General features: G+C 38.7%; 2 long non-coding RNA genes across 2 annotated transcripts in view; one reads left to right on the top strand and one right to left on the bottom strand.

Annotated features, from left to right (window-relative positions):
* LOC149682750 (uncharacterized) overlaps positions 1-21,363 on the bottom strand; it is a 289,717-nt gene that overhangs the window by 86,371 nt on the left and 181,983 nt on the right. The gene's annotated exons all lie outside the window — the stretch shown is intronic.
* LOC149682763 (uncharacterized) lies at positions 5,958-6,489 on the top strand. Its single transcript, XR_016365523.1, has 3 exons — positions 5,958-6,177; positions 6,245-6,293; positions 6,364-6,489. It is a non-coding gene; the product is annotated as an uncharacterized LOC149682763 (long non-coding RNA).

The following is a 21,363-nucleotide window of genomic DNA, read 5'->3' on the forward strand; positions in this document are numbered from 1 at the left end:
CGCCAGTTTTATGACATCACTATGACGTGAGGGAAGAAAAGCGCGGGAATCCTATACGCGTCTCGAGCTTCTCGCCCGGGCCAATCTTAACTCTGGGTCTGATAGCCGAGAAGTGGCACCATCTCACGTGAAGAAATATATCTGTGACGTCGGGGTACGGAAACGTTTTAGCCTTTCCTAAAAAGTGGATTTCAAACAATTTCATATGAAGCATTTTCAAATGCATATTGCCAAATAATAATTAGAAATCGGAGAATTAAAAGCTTGATATTTTTGAATTCACAGAAATTAATTCTATCTTTTGTTATATAAATCAGAGGTTTTTCAAACGAAGCTCCTCATACCCTTTAATTCTCTCTGAAAGTACGAAGGAGAAAATTTTAGAAAGTGAGGGGACGATAAACCAAACGCTGCTTCATGTGTTTTCAAAGCGCACATGCATTGTACAGAGATACTCTCTTGTTAATTGCCTATTATCACATAAGTAACTTAAGGTGAAACGTGGTGAAAGTTGTAGTAGTTCCAACTCCCTCCCCTTAGCCCATTCCTCTTCAAAAATGCCGCTATTTTTTAAAAAATCCGTGTATTTCAAACGAAAACTGTATTTTTAGCCATATCGTAGTATACGATAACCTCATAGTTTGACCCGAGCCGTAGTAGTAGTTGTAGTAGTAGTAGTAGTAGTAGTAGTAGTAGTGGCCGGGGTTGTCGCTTCGTTATCGTCAGATTTTAGCTCGAAAGGAACTTTATATTACCACAACCCACCCATAGGGGTTACTGGGCTCGGTTAGAGACTTAATTTTAATTAAAATTTTTTCAGGTCAGACCCGGGAATCGAACCCGGGTCGCTGGCGCTATAGGCAGACATTATACCAACCGAACCATAGAGACTTGACAGGAGCTCCGAGTATTTTATTATTTATTCTTATCTCTAAAATGTCGGGGTGATGTGGGGTGGGGTCGGAAACTTTTGAATTTTTATCTGTGGGGTCGGATACTTATGAATTTGTATGTTTGGGGTTTTTATATTTATTTTCTTTTTATGTATGTGCTAATTAAATAGATAACGATTTTTCCCGTTTCCTACCGCGCTCCTCATGTGTTTCGTTCTCGTTCGGTAGCTATCGTCATCTATGTTATGTTTGACTGGAACGTTTTGGCGGTTAATTCAAATGTGGGTTTAGATAGAGCTAACATAGTGTTAAATGAGCGTTATGCGTTTGATCATTTTAGCATTGCTAAAGGTAATTCGAGGGGATTATCACTAAAATGCGTAATCACTATAACTAAACTTTCTCTTTCAAAAGTTTCTGGGCATAAGTCCTTGTTAGAAATTTATAAGATGCGATAAGTGTGCATCGGCATAAGTCTATGTTGTAAACTCATCGAGGGGATTATCACTAAAACTATCTGTTCTTCGATTCGCCGGAATATTAGAATTACAGCATAAGTAAATTTATACGGTTATAATTTAATCACTGTTTAGAGTAGGTAATCGATAGGCTATTCACTCTGATTTTATGCACGGTAAATCATTTAAGCATTATAAAAGATAGCGCTATTCACTCATTAGGGTAAGGTATAGAGGGGTTATCCACTCATTAGGGTAGGGTATAGAGGGGCTATTCACTCGTACGATATGGCTACTATTACGAGCCCTTGGGCCGTCTTGTTTTTACAAGATAGGCTTCTTTTCTTTGGTCCTAGCTCGACAATAAACACGGAGCAAAAAAAAAAAAAACTAATATTAAAAATTGTGAAAAGATTCATTTTCTCGGGTTATTTTTTGAACTTTCTTTTAAGTATAATTCGAACAAAAAATTATTTTTTTTAAATAAATTTATTTTTTATAACTTTTATGAAGAAATGTGATATAAAAGTCTTCGCTCGTGTATTTCGTACTCAGAATTATTGAAAGAATTGTACTGTCGGCTACTCTGCAGCTTTTAACAAATAGCAATGCACGAACAAGTTTCAGATACATCATGTGTAAATTGCTCAACCCCAGTGATACCGAAGACGAGCGTCGATCTTGTGAAAGCCATTACTGTCCACGACCTCTTACAAGATTCCAAGTCGCATCATTCGATTTCAGATCATGAAGCAAAAGAGTTCGAGGATTACTCCATATCAGTCGCCGAAGTTTCATCTACAAATGATAGTAAGGACGTTTTCTTCCATATTCAAGTGTCAACATATCTTTTAAAATGCAAATAATTGTCCTAGATCTGAAAAAGTCTGTTCGTTTTTCGGATCCACCGGATCACGTTTATGATTTATCCAAGCTTATCCACAACCATATTTTGCGAACCAGTATCATCTACAGAGAGAGACACGCTCGTGATACACGTAAAACCTGTGGTGCGAGATTGTCCTCTTGTATACCTCGATCAGTCATCATTGGCCTGCTGTCTTTGATGCTTTGTTTGGGAGTCGCCGGCGCGACGCTTGGTGTCCTACACTCTCAAGGAATTATCAATATGAGGTCATCTGTTGGTGTTGATGAACCAAAGGTGGCAGCGATAAATTCAAGCAGTTTCTTGAACAATCTTTGGAACCAATCTTTCGTCACTCCTCTGGTGAACGTTACAATTCAACTCTTAGAATTAAGCTAATTAATATTTTTATGGTTTAGGTTTTTACAGAGTTTGTGTCTACCGAGGACTATTCTGTGACGACACCTTTAATCATCAAAGAAGTGACTTCGAAGTCGCGATTCGATAGCATACTTCACTTACTGTCGTTAGATGGTCCACTTCAGAAATACTCTTACAACAACCACAACCACAACCACGTCCAATCTTAGCTTGCTTTATCCAAATTTTTTTGACGAAACATCGAAGTAGTTGAAGAATATTTAGGCCTATATTTTTAATATAATTTTACACTGTCTCGATAGGCCTGGTATTCGAACTAATGTACTTATCGTAGACTACCGATGTTAATTTTAATATAATTTAATCATAATATGACCACCGATTTAAAATAAATGTATAAACCTAGTCATTTGAGTTTTATTTATTGTATGATGGTATTGTAAACAGCCCGAGAGGAAAATGGTACATCTGAGTTGAACTATATGTAAGATATTGAACGTTGTCGTAAGTTACCGGCAAATTTACTAAAGCGGGACATGTTTTGATACGTTTTTACGCGTTCTGTTAGTGTTCTATGTAATTGTGTGTTGTCCAACTTCGTCAGTGCCTGGGAGTTACTAAAACATGACAAATACCATTAAATGTGGAATTACATGCTAATAAATGCAGATTCTCTCCAACTGAAGAAACCTAATAGCGATGGGAAAAAGATGTCATACTGCTTCAAAAGTTGTGTGATAGATAGATGGTTTAAAGGGTATGCGAATTCACAATTTCATATCATATTTTACCACGAAAGTGGTAATATGTTATACTTTCAAGTCTCTACTTTCAAAATATCAAGTTTTTAATATAATTGAGCCAAAGTTTCTATTTTTAAAATCCATTGAAAAATCACGAAAACTCAATTTCGATATATCAACAATTTTGTCTTGTCGAGCTTGTTCGCCCGTTTGATTACATCACTATGACGTGGGGAACAAAAGCGCGGGAATCCTATACGCGTCTCGAGCTTCTCGCCAGTCTAAACTCTGGGTCTGATAGCAGAGAGAGTGGCACCATCTCACGTGAAAAAATATATCTGTGACGTCAAACTACTTGAAACGTTTTAGCCTTTCTTAAAAAAAGGTGGATTTCAAATAATATCATATGAAGCATTTTCAAATGCATATTGCCGAAATCAGAGAATTAAAAGCTTGATATTTTTGAATTCACAGAAATTAGTTCTATCTTTTGTTATATAAATCAGAGATTTTTCAAACGAAGCTTCTCATTCCCTTTAAGTTCCGAATCAACCTATAAACCTTTTGACAGTCAGGTGCTAATGCATTAGCGTGATTCGTATAAATACAACTACCTTGTCCTACTATATGACTGAAACTTATTTTACTCAAAAGCAGTAATGCAACATCGAATGAAACGGACAGTAACTGCGATGGGGTAGTATTTGGCCTAAATTTCTATTATCCAGTGCGGTTTCCTCAGTATTTCAAGCAGGTCATTTGTCCAAATCGAAAGTGTCTATGAAGTGAACTTCCTTACAAACTCAAGTAAATGAACGTATTGATGAGTATCCGTCAGAGATTGGTGTGTATAAAAGTAGGGTTTTCATAATTAATTTTTTTAAGTTTATCTGATTCAAGACCATTAATAACCCCCGGGACTCGCAACGCAAGCTTTCTACTTTTCGTGGTTTTCTGTTACGCGCGATCCTTGCGACCCTTGCGGTATATTGAGAAAACTTTTAGGGGGTACCGAATTTCCGGTTTACAGGTTCCTCTTTGCTATTTAAAAATGGCGGATCGCGACGAAGAAGACGAGAATGAAAATGTTAACGCGTGGATATTTTTTTAACTACCACATTGCAGATATCAGGCTAATTTAGCGATATATTATTTTGCTATTTTATTTAACCCTAGCTGTGACCTCGAGGTCAAAACCAACAGCTTTAGTGTAACCCCAGGGACGTAAGAATTCCCTCGACACCTTAAAGGTAGCGTCGGCGAGGTTTATTACCGATCTAGAACGCTAGATGGCGCTCGCGTTGGGGGCGGTGGCCTAAAATTTGAAAAAAGGACCATACCCTACGAGTGGATGAATCGCTTCACGTGGGTTACAAAGACTCTATTTGCCCCTCAACCTGGACTCCACGTATCAATATAAATGAAGCTCGCCTAGAGCGCAAAACCTTGCAGTCCATTTTGCACCCCTTTTCCTCATTCTTTCGTGACAGCGAGGAGCGGTTTTTCTTTTTCGCACCTGGGAACTTCTTTTATTCTTGGAATTTTTCTCTTTATAGCCATATCGTAGTATACGATAGGCTCTTAGTTTGACCCGAGCCGTCGTAGTAGTAGTAGTAGTAGTGGCCGGGGTTGTCGCTTCGTTATCGTCAGATTTTAGCTTAAAAGGAACTTTATATTACCACAACCCACCCATAGGGGTTACTGGGCTCGGTTAGAGATTTAATTATAATTAAAAAATTTTCAGGTCAGACCCGGGAATCGAACCCGGGTCGCTGGAGTAGTACACTAACGTTCTAACCACTAAACCATAGAGACTTGATAGAAATTCCGAGTTTTTTATTATTTATTTTTATCTCTAAAATGTCGGGGTGATATGGGGTGGGGTACCTCTTAATCTGTGGGGTCGGAAACTTTTGGATTTTTATCTGTGGGGTCGGATACTTATGAATTTGTATGTTTGGGGTTTTTATATTTATTTTCTTTTTATGTATGTGCTAATTAAATAGATAACGATTTTTCTACCGCGCTCCTCATGTGTTTCGTTCTCGTTCGGTAGCTATCGTCATCTATGTTATATTTGACTGGAACGTTTTGGCGGTTAATTCAAATGTGGGTTTAGATAGAGCTAACATAGTGTTAAATGAGCGTTATGCGTTTGATCATTTTAGCATTGCTAAAGGTAATTCGAGGGGATAATCACTAAAATGCGTAATCACTATAACTAAACTTTCTCTTTCAAAAGTTTCTGGGCATAAGTCCTTGTTAGAAATTTATAAGATGCGATAAGTGTGCATCGGCATAAGTCTATGTTGTAAACTCATCGAGGGGATTATCACTAAAAACTATCTGTTCTTCGATTCGCCGGAATATTAGAATTACAGCATAAGTAAATTTATACGGTTATAATTTAATCACTGTTTAGAGTGGGGAATCGAGGGGCTATTCACTCTGATTTTATGCACGGTAAATCATTTAAGCATTGTAAAAGATAGCGCTATTCACTCATTAGGGTAAGGTATAGAGGGGTTATCCACTCATTAGGGTAGGGTATAGAGGGGCTATTCACTCGTACGATATGGCTACTATTACGAGCCCTTGGGCCGTCTTGTTTTTTTGTACTATGCTGTTATAGTCATAGGAGAGGGGAAATTCGCGGAATTGAGAAATCATTCGACTTGGTTTGGTTGGGGGCTTGGGGCCGGGCGCGTTTAGCGATCGGTTAGGTATCTTTCTTAGGGACGGGATTTCGGAAAGACGGTTAGTAAGAAACGAATTGAGCTTTCTTCATATCGCATGAAGTCAATTGTGTTCGGAACTGTTTTATATGAAGATGATAGGTAACTATTAATAAAAGCATCAAAACTATATCCATGCCTGGTTTTAATTCATGCTTTGTTTTATCAGGAAAATTATTTTAGTGGTGTTTGGTAATGAACATCAAAAATAAAATGAGGTAAAAATCGAATGTTAAGTTTGACCAATTTAAAAGATTAGTGACTAAACATTTTGTGACTTTTATATAGTACGTATACACCAGGACGTTACTGATAATTTAACAGGACGTGTGAATAATGTTTGAAATTATTGGGGTGGGAGAAGTTGCTCCCTCTCTCAGCTTTATCTTCAGTGCCATGTTTTGATTGTGAGGCATGTAGAATTACAACTTTATCCACCACTAGATGGCAATCCCTTCTCTACTTTTCTGTATTGTTTGCAATGTGTTCTCTCACATTTTAGTTTTGTTTTAGTATTGTATTATAATCTCTCTCGGTTGCTGCGCAAGAAATATAGATGCGGTATAAATAAGAGCTACGCTCTGTGTCATTCTTTTAGTTTAAGACACCCCTGATATTTCCAATAGGTTATGGGCCTAGGATGCTTTAATTACGTTAAACAAAGTAAAGGACAGTGAATTAATTTATATTAATTGTCGTTTGAACGTTGCTGGGTGTGGTTCGGTATATGTGTGTATCAATACTGTTCAAATCAAAACTAAAACTAAAGAATAACGAAAAATGGCGGATGCAACAAAAGTCCAGTTTGCAAAGCTGAATAACTCCAATTATCAGGTTTGGAAATTCAAAATGGAAATGTTTCTAATAAAAGAGGATCTATGGCATGTGATTGATGAAGACCCTCCAGAACCGTTAACCACGGTTTGGTCGAAACAAGATAGGAAAGCAAGGGCTACAATAGGCTTGTTTGTTGAGGATAACCAGCTTATGCACATTCGTAATAAAACAACAGCGGATGCTGTGTGGAAAGCACTACGACTCTACCATGAGAAAAGTACACTATGTAGCAAAGTGTTTCTCTTAAAGGCACTATGTCGAAGTCAACTGACCGAGACTGGAAATATGGAACAACATCTGGAAAAAATGTTGGATATTGTCGATCGTTTAAGTAGCTTGGGCGAAACATTAAAAGCAAACCTCGTAGTTGCTTTGTTACTTTGCAGTCTGCCAGAAAGCTACGAAACTCTCATAATTGCTTTGGAAACACGAAATGAAAGCGACTTAACGTTGGAACTAGTCAAAGGAAAGCTAATTGATGAGTATAAACGCCGTGAAGGATTGGCAGGTAAAACCGATGTCACTGACACACAAACAGCATTAAAAATGTATAAAAGTAACACAACGTCCGGAGGCTCGCGACGCAGTACATGTTGGGAATGTGGAAAAATAGGTCATTCTAAGAAAGACTGTTGGCATTTGAAAGAGAAAAATCCAAAACCTAAACATTCCGGGAAACAGAAAGCGAGTGTTGCTAAACAAGCTAGTGATGAACAAAGTTTTACGTCATTCAAGATCACGAGACAACCCAAGGGTAACGCCTGGTATGTGGATTCAGGCGCTACGTGTCATATGACAAATGACAGAGACTTTTTCACAACATTGGATGAAACCTTTCAAGACAAAGTTTACGCAGCTGATGGTGGCTATCTACAGGCGACAGGAATAGGTACGGGGCAGCTAAAATGCATTTGTGAAAGTGACAAGATCACTACAGCAATGGTCCAAAACGTATTATTTGTACCAAAACTTGCTGGTAGTCTGCTGTCGGTGCGTCAACTGGTGAAAAATGGGTTGAATGTCATATTTGATGCCGAGAATTGCAAGATTATTCAAGCTGATGGATCAGTTGTTGCAAAAGCAAGCAATGAGGGCGATCTATATAAATTAGAGCAACCAACGGAAGCTTTGTTGGTTCACAATGTAGCATTGAGAAACTGCATTCATCTGTGGCATCGAAGGCTGGGCCATCGTGACCCTAAGGCTGTGGAAACACTAGTAAATAAACAACTAGGTGACGGTATAAAAATAGAGAAATGCGATAAAATAACCATTTGTGACGCATGCCTTGAAGGGAAAATGGCGCGATTGCCGTTCCCGGAATCGCAAAACAGGCCTAAAGAAACTCTTGACCTGATTCACACGGATTTGTGTGGTCCAATGCAAACGGTAACGCCGAGTGGGAAAAGGTACATGCTTACATTGATCGATGACAAAAGTCGATACACTATCGTGTCACTCCTCAAGAGTAAAGATGAAGTGGCTGAACATATTCGTGGTTTCGTTCGCCTTTGTGAAACACAATACAACAGGAAACCTAAGAAATTTCGTTCAGACCGTGGCGGTGAATACGTCAACAAAGAGATGAAAACTTTTCTCAGCCAGGAAGGCATAGAATGGGAACTCACTACTGCCTATACTCCGCAACAGAACGGGGTTGCTGAGAGGAAAAATCGTACCCTAACGGAGATGGCCCGATGCATGCTCACAGAAGCAAAGTTACCAAATAAATATTGGGGTGAAGCAGTAAACACAGCCTGCTACTTACAGAACAGGTTGCCTAGCAGGGCGGTTGATAAAACACCATTCGAGCATTGGTATGGTACGAAACCTGAACTAAGCCATATTCGTACCTTTGGTTGTACGGTGTTTGCTCATATCCCTGATGAAAAACGTCGAAAACTAGACAGAAAAGCGATTAAATTAACCTTCATGGGGTATGAAGCAGGTTCAAAAGCATACAGAATGGTAAATACTGAAACCGACGTCATCACAATTAGTAGAGATGTCAAATTTGTTGAAGAACATTGTCTTTCACACGACAAAGCAACATGTGAGGAGGAGTACTTACTGCCGCCAAGCACTACCACAATGCATGATCAAGAAAATATTGCACATGAAGTAGTGGACCCAGAAACCGACGGAAAGGGAGAGAATCTTTCGAGTGAAATTATAGAGGCTAACAACCAAGAAGTAAGACGGTCTTCTAGGTCTAACAAAGGACAGGCCTCAGAGAGATTGATTGAAGTCATGATTGCGCAGAAGGATAAAGAAACCAACGATCCTTCTAGCATTGATGAAGCACTCACGAGTCCTAACAAGTGTGAGTGGATAGCCGCTATGACGGAGGAGAAGAAATCACTTGAAGACAATGAACACATGGATACTTACAGAGCTCCCATCAAATAAAAAGGCCATTGGCTGCAAATGGCTTTTCAAAACAAAGAGAGACGCGAACGGAAACATAAGCCGGTATAAGGCTCGCCTCGTCGCGCAAGGTTTTTCACAAAAGTTTGGGTCCGACTATGATGAAGTGTTTGCTCCAGTGGGGAAACATTCAACGTTCCGAGCTCTATTGGCAGTTGCTGGTCATAAACGATTAAAAGTATGTCATTATGACATCAAGACGGCATTTCTAAACAGCAACTTAGATGAAGACATTTACATGACTCAACCGCAGGGTATCGAGACACCAGAGACTGAACATTTGGTTTGTAAACCACTGAAAAGTCTTTATGGCTTGAAACAGTCAGCTAGAATGTGGAATGAAGAACTTAACAAGATACTGGAAGCGGACGGGTTTAAGAGAGGGACTGCAGACCCTTGTCTCTACTCAAAGAGAGTACGAAACGAATGGTGTTATCTGTTCGTGTATGTTGATGATATCATAGCACTAGGGACAGAAGCGTTCCTTGCAGACTGTTCACAGTTACTCGAAGGTGAATTCGAAGTCACAAATCTCGGAGAGCTTAAGTTATATCTTGGTCAAGAAATCGAACGCGATTCTGACGGTATTTTCAGTATCCACCAGTCGGGTTACATATCACGCATCACGAAACGTTTTGGTATGCAAGATGCCAAACCTGCTAAAACCCCGATGGATGTAGGTTACATGAAAAACACAGAACAAGACGACACGGATGAGATGTCAGATAAGGACGTCTATCGTCAAGCAATAGGATGTATCCTATATCTTGCAACCTGCACACGACCCGACATAGCAGCTACAGTGTCAATTCTCAGTCAGAAGATCTCAAAACCATCTACCAAAGATTGGAGCGCAGTAAAGCGCGTTCTTCGATATTTGAAAGGAACACAAAACATGAAGCTTAAACTCGGAACCACCAACGCGGATTGGGGAGTTCTCATTGGATATGCGGATGCCAATTGGGCCAGCGATACAACTGACCGAAAATCCAATACTGGATTCATATTTCAATGGCTAGGCGGATCAATAAGCTGGGCAAGTCGCAAACAGACCCTGGTTGCACTTTCGTCAACCGAGGCTGAGTATGTGGCGCTTGCAGAGGCATGTCGTGAAGCACTTTGGCTTCAGAAACTATTAAAGGATCTAAGCGTAAAGGAAGTGGATATCAGGATAGGCCAGGACAGATAGGCCAAAAAAGGGCTTGACCTAGAACATTTGAACATAAAGATGAAAATTGGTACATGTGTTGTTTTTGCCCCAACAAAAAATATACTAAAAGTCCCCTGCTGTAGAGCGCGAGCTTTCGCCGCCATCTTGGAAAATGGCCGCCGGGAATTACAGCCACAATGTATTCCACGTTCTTCTTCAAAAATTATGAAAATTGGTACACACGATGAACGGAGCCACATGAACATCATGGCAAAATTTTACAGCTCTGTGTTCAATAGTTTGGTCGCCATATTGGAAAATGGCCGCCGTCAATGCTAGGTACAGTATATTTCACCATGTTGTTAGAAAATTATGAAAATTAAAAGGTATTATAATCAGAGCTGTGTGAACCTCATAGTAAAATATTGAAGCCATTAGTCAGATAGTTTGGCCGCCATGTTGGAAAATGGCCGCCATCAATGACATTTAGATACAGTATATGGTTCAAAAATTATGAAAATTGGTAGTAATTATGATGAAGATCGTCTTAACATCATACTTGAAAATTGAAGACGTGCTACTGATAGTTTGGGCGCCATCTTCGGAAATGACTGCTTGAAATGCCAAATATATTACCTATATATAAATGTTTTCGATATTTTTTTATTCAGTTGATGATTTTCATGAACGTATTAAACGCCATAAAAATAACTATTTTCGAGTCTAAATTATCGACCCATCTTCAAAAATGGTCGCAGAAATATTACTATAATAAAATCTGGAAAAAAGGAAAGGAAAGCCATATTACTCGGATTTTGGTTAGGAAAAATCGTTTTATATGGGGTAAATACATTCTAGTGTCGTCAAGGATTAGATTTAAGACACATTTTTAACATTTCGTTCTTATTTCTCGTCATTCTGAAGATTTTTTTATTACGGCTAATACCTTGACAATGACCACACATTGCCCAGCAAGCTAATCCAGATCGTCTACATTCACAGTTCTTTATACAAGATGTTCTGCAAACTGCAGGTACAAATTATGAGTGTTATAAGTTCATTTGATGCCGGAAGGAGAATGGTGTGAATGGTTCTTCGACTTTTGCGATCGCGAACCAATCCCCACTGTTCGGGATTAAATCGTTTCCTAGCTATTGTTGGACTTGAAGATACGCTCGAAAAAAATGTAGTTTTGCGGCGTCGGTTGTTGGATGAAGCTTCGCGAGATCAAATGAGGACTTGACAGTATGTGTGACAACGGTTCCATTATACGTGTAATATCTACATAGTTGAAGCGTGACGTGACAGACGTGTCAATTATCACTCTAAAAAAAGCGAAAATAAATCTCTCTTCGGCAGCAGCTATGGCTTCCTTAGATGCAATATGGTCATTAAAAAAGCGCAACAAGTTTGTAAGATGTTGATTATCTGTCATTACTTTAAACCATGCCTTATCATAACCACACCCAGTTACAGCACGTAAATGAAAGAAGTGTTCTCTTAACCTTTTTAACTCAAAGGATTTGTCGTGGCGGAGGGGCCCGAGTTCGGTGTGACGGTTCGAGAGTTCCTTGGGTTCGCCCTTGGTTCAGACCGTTCCTTGCCCCATTCCGTGAAGGTTTTGCCCGCCCAAGTGTTGCCTTGGGTCGCCCCCGTTATTGGCAATCGTCTATGGGCGCGGATACACTATTTGTTTGGGCCGTATGGCACTTTTGTGCTTGGATAGAACTCCCCCGTCCCCTCGAGTCTTCTGCTGCCTTAATCCTTCCCTGTCACCGACCACCTCCTGACTGGGCTCGCCGTTGACGGTGTCCAGCTTCTGTCACCTGCTCAAGTGGCGTTTTTCGGGCCCGCTGGCCGATCCCGTGTGCAATGACAGCGGTTCCGCAGGTCCAATTTGGAATATGATGGGGAGGGGCGCTGACAAGGCCCCCAGCTAAGTGTAGCGCCTAATCAAGGGTTCTGACATGCAATTATTATGAAAAATCTTCAGGATGACGATGAATATGTATGAAATGATAGAGATTTGTCTAAATTCTAATCTTAAACAACATTAGAATGTATAAACCCCATATTAAATCATATTCTCTAATCAACATGTTGAGAATAACAGCTTAGAATAACTTTTCTTTCTATCAGAATTTAGGGCAATGATTTTCATGTTGCCATTTTTAAAGATGGCGTCGATAATTTCGAGTTCGAGATATCCATTTTTTGTTGTTTATTACGTTAATGAAAATCATCTATTCAAAAAAGGAATTTCAAAAAGATTTATATATTTGAAATATATTTAGCATTTCCAGCAGACATTTTCGAAGATGGCGCCAAAACTATCAGTTGCACGTCTTCGATATTCAAGAATGATGTTTAGACGGTCTTTAACATAATTATTACCAATTTTCATAATTTTTGAACCATATACTGTATCTATATGACATTGATGGCGGCCATTTTCCAACATGGCGGCCAAACTATCTGATTAATGGCTTCAATATTTTACTATGAAGTTCACACAGCTCTGATTGTAATACCTATCAATTTTCATAATTTTCCAACAATATGGTGAAATATACTGTACCTAGCATTAACGGCGGCCTATTTCCAATATGGCGACCAAACTATTGAACACAGAGCTGTAAACTTTGGCCATGATGTTCATGTGGTTTCAATCATAATGTGTACCAATTTTTATAATTTTTGAAGAAGAACGTGGAATACATTGTAGCTGGCATTCCCGGCGGCCATTTTCCAAGATGGCGGCGAAAGCTCGCGCTCTACAGCAGGGGACTTTTAGTATATTTTTTGTTGGGTCAAAAACAACACATGTACCAATTTTCATCTTTATGTTCAAATGTTCTAGGTCAAACCCTAAAAGTCCTGGGCTAACTCAAGAACTATCATCTCTGATGGGACTCTATACTTCACTGCTAGAAAAGGGATAATAGCATGGTGTATGTATAAACGTTGAGAGAGGGTGTAGAATTACAACTTTATCCACCACTAGATGGCAATCCCTTCTCTACTCTTCTGTATTGTTTGCAATGTGTTCTCTCACATTTTAGTTTTGTTTTAGTATTGTCAGAAGAAAAGAGGGGAAGTGGGTAGCCGTAGCCTTGAGCCATACAAGTCGTCCAGTGATTCTCACTTACAATGGTCGATTCCCCTACCACCCTTAAAATTTGAATCTGGCCAATCGGCGCGAAGCATAAAATAGTACCAGATTTCATTGCGAACGCCACCATGTAGCGAACTGTGGAACTAACTTGTGTAGTCTGCTTATATTTCTGCTGTGCTTCAGTTTGAGTTAGGGTTACGTGAGGCAACGTTTTAATGCGGATATTGGTTTAATTAAGGACGAAAATTCGGTTATTTAATAAAATGAATGTCGTTAAGAGTACGCAGTGTGATTTAACGTACAAGGAAACTACCGATAAGAAAACTCAGGCTGTGTTGAAAGGAAAAGTAAGATCTACCCAAACCAATCCCAATGTTAAAAAACAAACTACAACAACTTGGATACAACTTTATTACTTTGAACTCTTCCCTATCACAGTTTAAAACTTCGGACAATTTAATATTTTCCCTCGAACTTAGAAATACCATTGTATTTAAAAATAAAGACATATTTTAAAATAAGTTATGAATTTAGTACTTACCACTCGATTCCAGCCTCTGCCATTCTGCCTGAGTGTCTCACTGCCTCTAGCAGACGCCTCTAGTCAGTTGGAAGGCGTAGGACCGTACTGTCCACAGAATCACGTCACTCGTGTGTTAATGCGCGTAAAAATCCTATCTCTCTTCACTCCCACGGGGAGGGAAATGGCGCGAAAAATCCGTAAACGGGACGCCTCGCGAAGTTGCCCAAGCTACCCACTTCCCCTATTTTCTTCTGGTATTGTATTATAATCTCTCTCGGTTGCTGCGCAAGAAATATAGATGCGGTATAAATAAGAGCTACGCTCTGTGTCATTCTTTTAGTTTAAGACACCCCTGATATTTCCAATAAGGCATTCTACGTCAGCCAAGATGGTCAAACTGAACTGTAGCCTTTCTCCGTGCAGCCTCTTGGCTTAGTAACACTGGGAGAACCAAAATGAAATTGAACTGGGTTACTGGACGCTTGGCAAAATTTAAATGGACGCTCGCGATATTTTAAATGGACACTCGCGATATTTTAAATGGACACTCGCGATATTTTAAATGGACACTCGCGATATTTTAAATGGACACTCGCGATATTTTAAATGGACACTCGCGGTATTTTAAATGGACACTCGCGATATTTTAAATGGACGCTCGCGATATTTTAAATGGACACTCGCGATATTTTAAATGGACACTCGCGTTATTTTAAGTGGACACTCGCGATATTTTAAATGGACGCTCGCGATATTTTAAATGGACACTCCGGATATTTTAAATGGACACTCGCGATATTTTAAATGGACACTCGCGATATTTTAAATGGACACTCGCGATATTTTAAATGGACACTCGCGATATTTTAAATGGACACTCGCGATATTTTAAATGGACACTCGCGATATTTTAAATGGACGCTCGCGATATTTTAAATGGACGCTCGCGATATTTTAAATGGACGCTCGCGATATTTTAAATGGACGCTCGCGATATTTTAAATGGACGCTCGCGATATTTTAAATGGACACTCGCGATATTTTAAATGGACACTCGCGTTATTTTAAGTGGACACTCGCGATATTTTAAATGGACACTCGCGTTATTTTAAGTGGACACTCGCGATATTTTAAGTGGACAGTCGCAATAGTTAGAATATTTTTTCAAACTTCGTATTTATAGACTAATGGTGGTAGAGAGGGGTGAAAACCGTGTATCCCTCCCTCTGGGCGCGCTTTTGTAAGAGAGGATACTGTACGCGCCCAGTAGGGGCATGACACTGAGCTAAGAGATAGGAGGTATGCCGTTTGCATAGGTAGTACTGCCATTTCTCTATATCGGGCCTGACTTCAGTCTTACAACATCAGAACCAGTTTGTGTACCTGTACATGTATATAGACAAGCCTTTAGCAACCAGGGTTTTCTATACAATGTTGTGATTCTTTCTCGTATAACCGTGTCTAATCATAGAGCTGTTAAACTGGCAGCTTCAAGAGGGAAAGGGTGTATCGCTTCAAACTATTGTATCTATAAATCGAGACAGGTTTGGGAGAGAATAGGTAGGCTAAAGACATTTTCTACGATTTAGGAAAGGAGAAAAAACTTATGCGTCATGCACTGCACAGCCTTGGACCATTGTTGGGTATTGTACAACCTTAGCACATTGCAAAATAATTTTGGTCTTTGTTAGCAACATCGAATGATAGATAATACCAGGTGGTAATTAGCAAAGGAGATGTATGTATTCATCCTTATTGGCATTAAAGGGTAGTATGGAGTGGTACTTGCTTCGTTACTTTGAGTGGGGTAAGGGTGTGATGGTGTTGGAAAATTTTTGTGCCGGCTCGCTAAAAGCAAGGAGGATGAATAAGAGAGAAGACTCGTTTTGGAAATGTGGAAATAAAAACATGCATCGGCGCGTAAGCCGTTGGTTAAGGCGCACGTCACGTGATCGTTCTTGCAAACGAGGAATATTCAAAATTATAAACAAGCTGATGAGGCTAGAAAAAGGGGGCTTGAACGCATGGGCGAGAACGTACGCTCTCTTGCCGTGAGGGGGTCGTGGTAATCATGGTAACTGGGGAACGCCACAGTGTAATTTTATGAACTGCGGACTACGTGCATTTTGTCTGACTCTGAACCTCCTCTCTTATAAATCCGCCTTGCTACCTACCGTATAGACCATTTCGGAAATTAAATACGGTACCATTGCGGTATCCTCCTTGGCGCCAAGAAACCCCGCTAGATTCAGTGCGAGTTGGCTAGCCTCCCGCGAGCAGTGAACTCGGGCTCATTCTGGCGTCTCTTCTTGGCGCGAGGGAGAATACCCCAATGGCCGCCTCTCCCTTGTGGGTTGGTTACTCAGTATTTATATTCCGAAATTTTCTATAGTTTGTAGGTAAAGGGGGTCTGTAAACCAGAAATGTGGTTTTATTTTTGTTTGGGTTCTAAGAATTCCCTCCAGATCCATGAATGTATACCATTTCTCAGTCTTGGCGGATGGTGTTAATTTCGGGAGGGTAATTGAGGTTTTCCTACCCTTTTCTTAGTATCAACTCTGCTTTAAAGTGAAATTCCGGGTGGCTAGTGCTTCCCAAACACACCCATAATATCGGCCGGTTCTGACATTTCTACCTTGAATACAAGTTCATTCGTTCATTATTTTAAAAGGAGATAAAAGAAATGTTTAGGTGCATTGGAATGTGGTCACCGAAGAAATGGAGATAGAATTCAGTCTCGTCGAGGGGCTACTCACTATTATGATTACTGCAGTGATTATAACATTATTTAATCGCCACTTGTACCCAGAACAACTCGCCAATTACACATGGCAAAGGTAATTGTAAAGCGATTAACGAGTCATTTCATTTCAGAAAGAAGTATGTTCGAAACACTTCGCAATTATCACACGATATAAGGAATTAGATCGGGATAACCAAATCATTTCACGTCAGGTGTTCAAAGGATATAAAGAAGGATCACGTCCCTTTCGTTTGAAGAACGTTCAAACCAATGTACTTTTTCAGTTTTTCCAAGAAATAAATAAAAATGCTCATTATATACTCTTGTTCAACCTCACTTGACAGTATTGTAAACGTTGAGGAGCATTAGCCAATATATAATGGCAAATACGGTTTCTCAAGTGCGGATAAACAGGAGTATAGATATTTGTCTCCGTAGTTTCATTTTAAGTTAAAAATATCGAATCGCAAAAAATAGTGAATCTTTATAAAAGACCTTTCTATTCAAAGCTACTAGCCTTTAGCACATAGAGAGTGAGAAAATGGACGTGATCTCCGTGGTATTTACAATTTAAATTGGGGCTTTTTGTGCAATTCTTTAATTTGGGATAAAGCAAAGACTCGGCGTTTTCCACGTCAACCCCGAGGTATTTCGAGAGTATAGTCGACTTTTCAAGTCCCTAAATAATAGTGAACTTAAGGTTTTCTATTGTGATTTAAGTGTGTTTTATTGTAATTTAAGTGTATTCTACATGTTTTATTGTAGTTCTAATGAACTTTAGTGTGTTTATGTGTGTTTTATTATATCCCATCCGATAGCAGCAAATTTTTCAATTCGTCTTAAGTTGTTTCGTTAATTTAAGTGTGTTTTATTGTAATTAGTTTTTAGTGTATTATAGTGTGTTTTGTTGTAATTTAAGTTTTCTATTGCGATTTAAGTGTGTTTTATTGTAATTTAAGTGTATTCTACATGTTTTATTGTAGTTCTAATGAACTTTAATGTGTTTGTGTGTTTTATTATAGTTTCAGTGTATTTTAAGTATGTTTTATTGTAGTGTTAGTGTGTTTTATTACAGTTTTAGTGTATTTTAGTGTGTTTTATTGTAGTTTTAGTGTATTTTAGTGCGCTTTATTGTAGTTTTAGTGTATTTTGTAGTAATTTAATTGTATTTTGTAGTAATTTAATTGTATTTTGTTGTAATTTAGTTGTGTTTTGTTGCGTAGATTTCATTTCAAGAATGAAACATTTGAAACGTGTCAAGTTATATTTATTTTCCTAATAGCATTTTCTTCGCTGTACAAACAATGTTACTTATCATGAGTTCACAGAAATTCGATTCTAGGAAAGATTTTTCGGAATACTTAGAGTAAATACCCGAATAATTTAACTTATCAACAGCATCTAAAAAATGTGATTCAAATCTTTCTTCCCAATCCATCATTATACAATCGTGTTGAATCTGGGATGGGTGATCTATTTCGCATCCGTGACATTTATTTTTAATAAAATTAGAAAGTTGATTTTTCACCTCCTCTCTAATAAGTGTGTAAACACGTTTTACTTCATTGTGATATACCATAACATCGTCATAGATTTCAATAAGTTTTTTCCATGAGGAATTGGCTATACTAATTCCTTCTTTACCGGGGTATAACGTTCCGTAAAACACCCCATGTCCGCGATACATCTGTCGTATGTCTAACACTTTCCAGTTTCGATAATATGAAAGTTCATTTCGTCTTGTCTCCAATTCATCAAAATACCGCGGGGAACATTCAGAGGAATCGGTATCAAAGAACGTTGTAATATCTTCCCTCATTGTTGAAATTCTTCTTGGGTTAGATTTATACCACTTCTACCATCTATAGTCCCAAGACGAATTTTACAATCCTGTGTAACAGCAACACCTTTAGTCCCAGATATGGGAAACACTTTCAGGTCATTCCTAAAAGAAAACTTAGATTAAACAAATATGAATCAAGATATTCTTTACTTACATTGGGGGGGGGGAACAAAACTACGGTAGACATTCTGTCGAATAGGGAAAAGAGACACTATATCTACTTACATTCTTGCGGTAATCTTCAAGTGATGATGGGTCGAGAACTTGTGGTTTGCTAAATCTAAATCGGATCTTTTTATACCTCTCAATGTACTTGAAACGCTTTAAAATTAATTACAAGTGTCTGTAAATATGTGATGTAGGTTATAAGTGTTTGTAGATAGTTGACGTAGGTTATAAGTGTTTGTAAATAGGTGACGTAGGTTATAAGTGTTTGTAGATAAGTGACGTAGGTTATAAGTGTTTGTAAATAGGTGACGTAAGAGCTGCAGGCTGCAGGCCTGCAGTGCGCCAGAACTGTCAAAATTCCTCTACTAATATTCCTAACCTAACTTAACCAACCCAAACCTAACCTAACATAACAGTAATGTTTTCGAAAAGGCATATTATTTGAGAAGTCAATAAAGCTAAACATCAATATTTTGGAAAAGGCGTACCATAGTTAAATGATTTATAAAATATTATTAACCTAACTTAACCAAACCAAACCAAACCTAGCATAAGTCCTCAAGCCCTGAATAACCACAAACCAGGTATTAAAACAAGTTGGGAAAACCAAAATATTCCCTCTCCGAGTCAAGAGGTCTACTACTACAAAGTTATTTACCTAGATATGGAATTATTTCACTTTTTTGAAGAAAAATTTACGAAATATTGAAGCAGTATTCCAAGCATAGCGAATATACAGTAAAGCAGACGACATTTTACATCCAATAAGGATAAATCTTGGACACATAGAAATCAGTCAATGGCAAAAAGAACAGGAAATGAAGTCTACGCTTCAGCTGTTTACTCTATATTCTGACAGCTACATTCACAACTGGTTAGCAGTGTAAACACTACCGTCTCGTCTCACCTCAACAATATTCCTAGTATGCCAACATGAGTGTCAATGTTAAATAATACCAAAGCTAAATTGTAGCTAGACGCACTGATAGTCTATGCGCACCTTAAAGAGAATAAAAACTCTGTAGCTTAGCCCTACTAATCTAATTGCCACCATGATCTTTTCTTCTATTATAAAATCTTAACCTGATTATTTAAGAGTGTATTTAACTTTCGGCTCACTCTGAACCGTTGATGTGTCTTCATTTCAGACACGAAAATCAAAACCCAAAGTTTACTTCACCTCAGGCCTCAATTATTTACTCTTTATTTCACTAAGCCTATTGCGGGTAATACTAGACATACCCGCCGGAGTTTAGATCTTAGTTTTCTTCATGAAATAAAAACAACCAAGGATTATTCTATATACAGATGTAGTATAGCTTAAGTAATATGTAAACAGCCATTTCAAATAATAATATTAAAAAAATCTTTGGAATATCAAAATGAAACAGAGCTTTAAAGCTACAAAAGTACTAAATGCATCATAATTACGAAAAATATTTCCACATATTCACTTTATATTAAAGATAAAGGGAATATTATGGTTCTGTAGGATTTCTTTACACATCAAAACAAAACGAACTTCTAACGCAGCGCACTAGTGTAACAACGGACGGACACACACAGACAAAAACATAGACTGGTTTTTAACTCTTTCCGTATTAATTTTGAATTGAGAAACAAGATTATCTTAAATATTAAAATAAATATAATTAATATTTAATATTTAATATTTTCTTCGTTAGTTATTCGCCTTATTGAACGTTACATCGTTTTAAAAAAGAACAATTAAACATTCTTGAGAGACTTGACTAATATTGGCGTTTGAAATGAAGCATACGCCGGTTGATTTGTCTTACTCAAATAGGTAGTATATAAGGGTTTCGAGTCGCAGCTATGGATAAGAACATCGCAATTGCGTGAACCTTGGCGGAAGACCCCGTCAATGGAAGGCTAGACGTTTCTCGTAACCCTAGCTGATCGCCGCGAATGTCCTAAACCCAACGATGACGATGGAGTTAGAAGCCAATGAGACAGATTGGTGTCTATGTGTAATAGACGGAAGACCAGTAGATGGTGGTGTTTAGAAGCCAGTATGTACAGACTGGTGTCCATGAGGGATGGACAAAGAATAGAAGATGGTGGTGTTTAGAAGCCAGTAAGTACAGACTGGTGTCCATGTGGAATGGACAAAGACAAGAAGGTGGTGGTGTTTAGAATCCAGTAAGTACAGACTGGTGTCCATGTGGAATGGGCGAAGCCGCGAAGGTGGTGGTGTTTAGAAGCCAATAAATTCAGACTGGTGTCCATGTGGGGTGGACAATGAACAGAGTTGTTAAACAGGCAATGGAGTAATAGCCTGTAAGTCGAATACAATTTCCGGGACTGTAAATGCGGTCTGGAAATTGAATACACGTTTGGTCCGATTTGCAAACTGCGAACGCGGTCACGTGGGTGTAACAACGGACAGACAGACAGACACGTCGAAATTAGAACCTCTCCGTGACATACGTCACTCGGAGAGGTAATAAACGTTTAGATA

The sequence above is a fragment of the Phalangium opilio genome, unplaced genomic scaffold, assembly GCF_054372755.1.
Source record: "Phalangium opilio isolate 3A_F unplaced genomic scaffold, DU_Popi_V2 ptg000038l_1, whole genome shotgun sequence".
Taxonomy (NCBI): Eukaryota; Metazoa; Arthropoda; class Arachnida; order Opiliones; family Phalangiidae; genus Phalangium; species Phalangium opilio.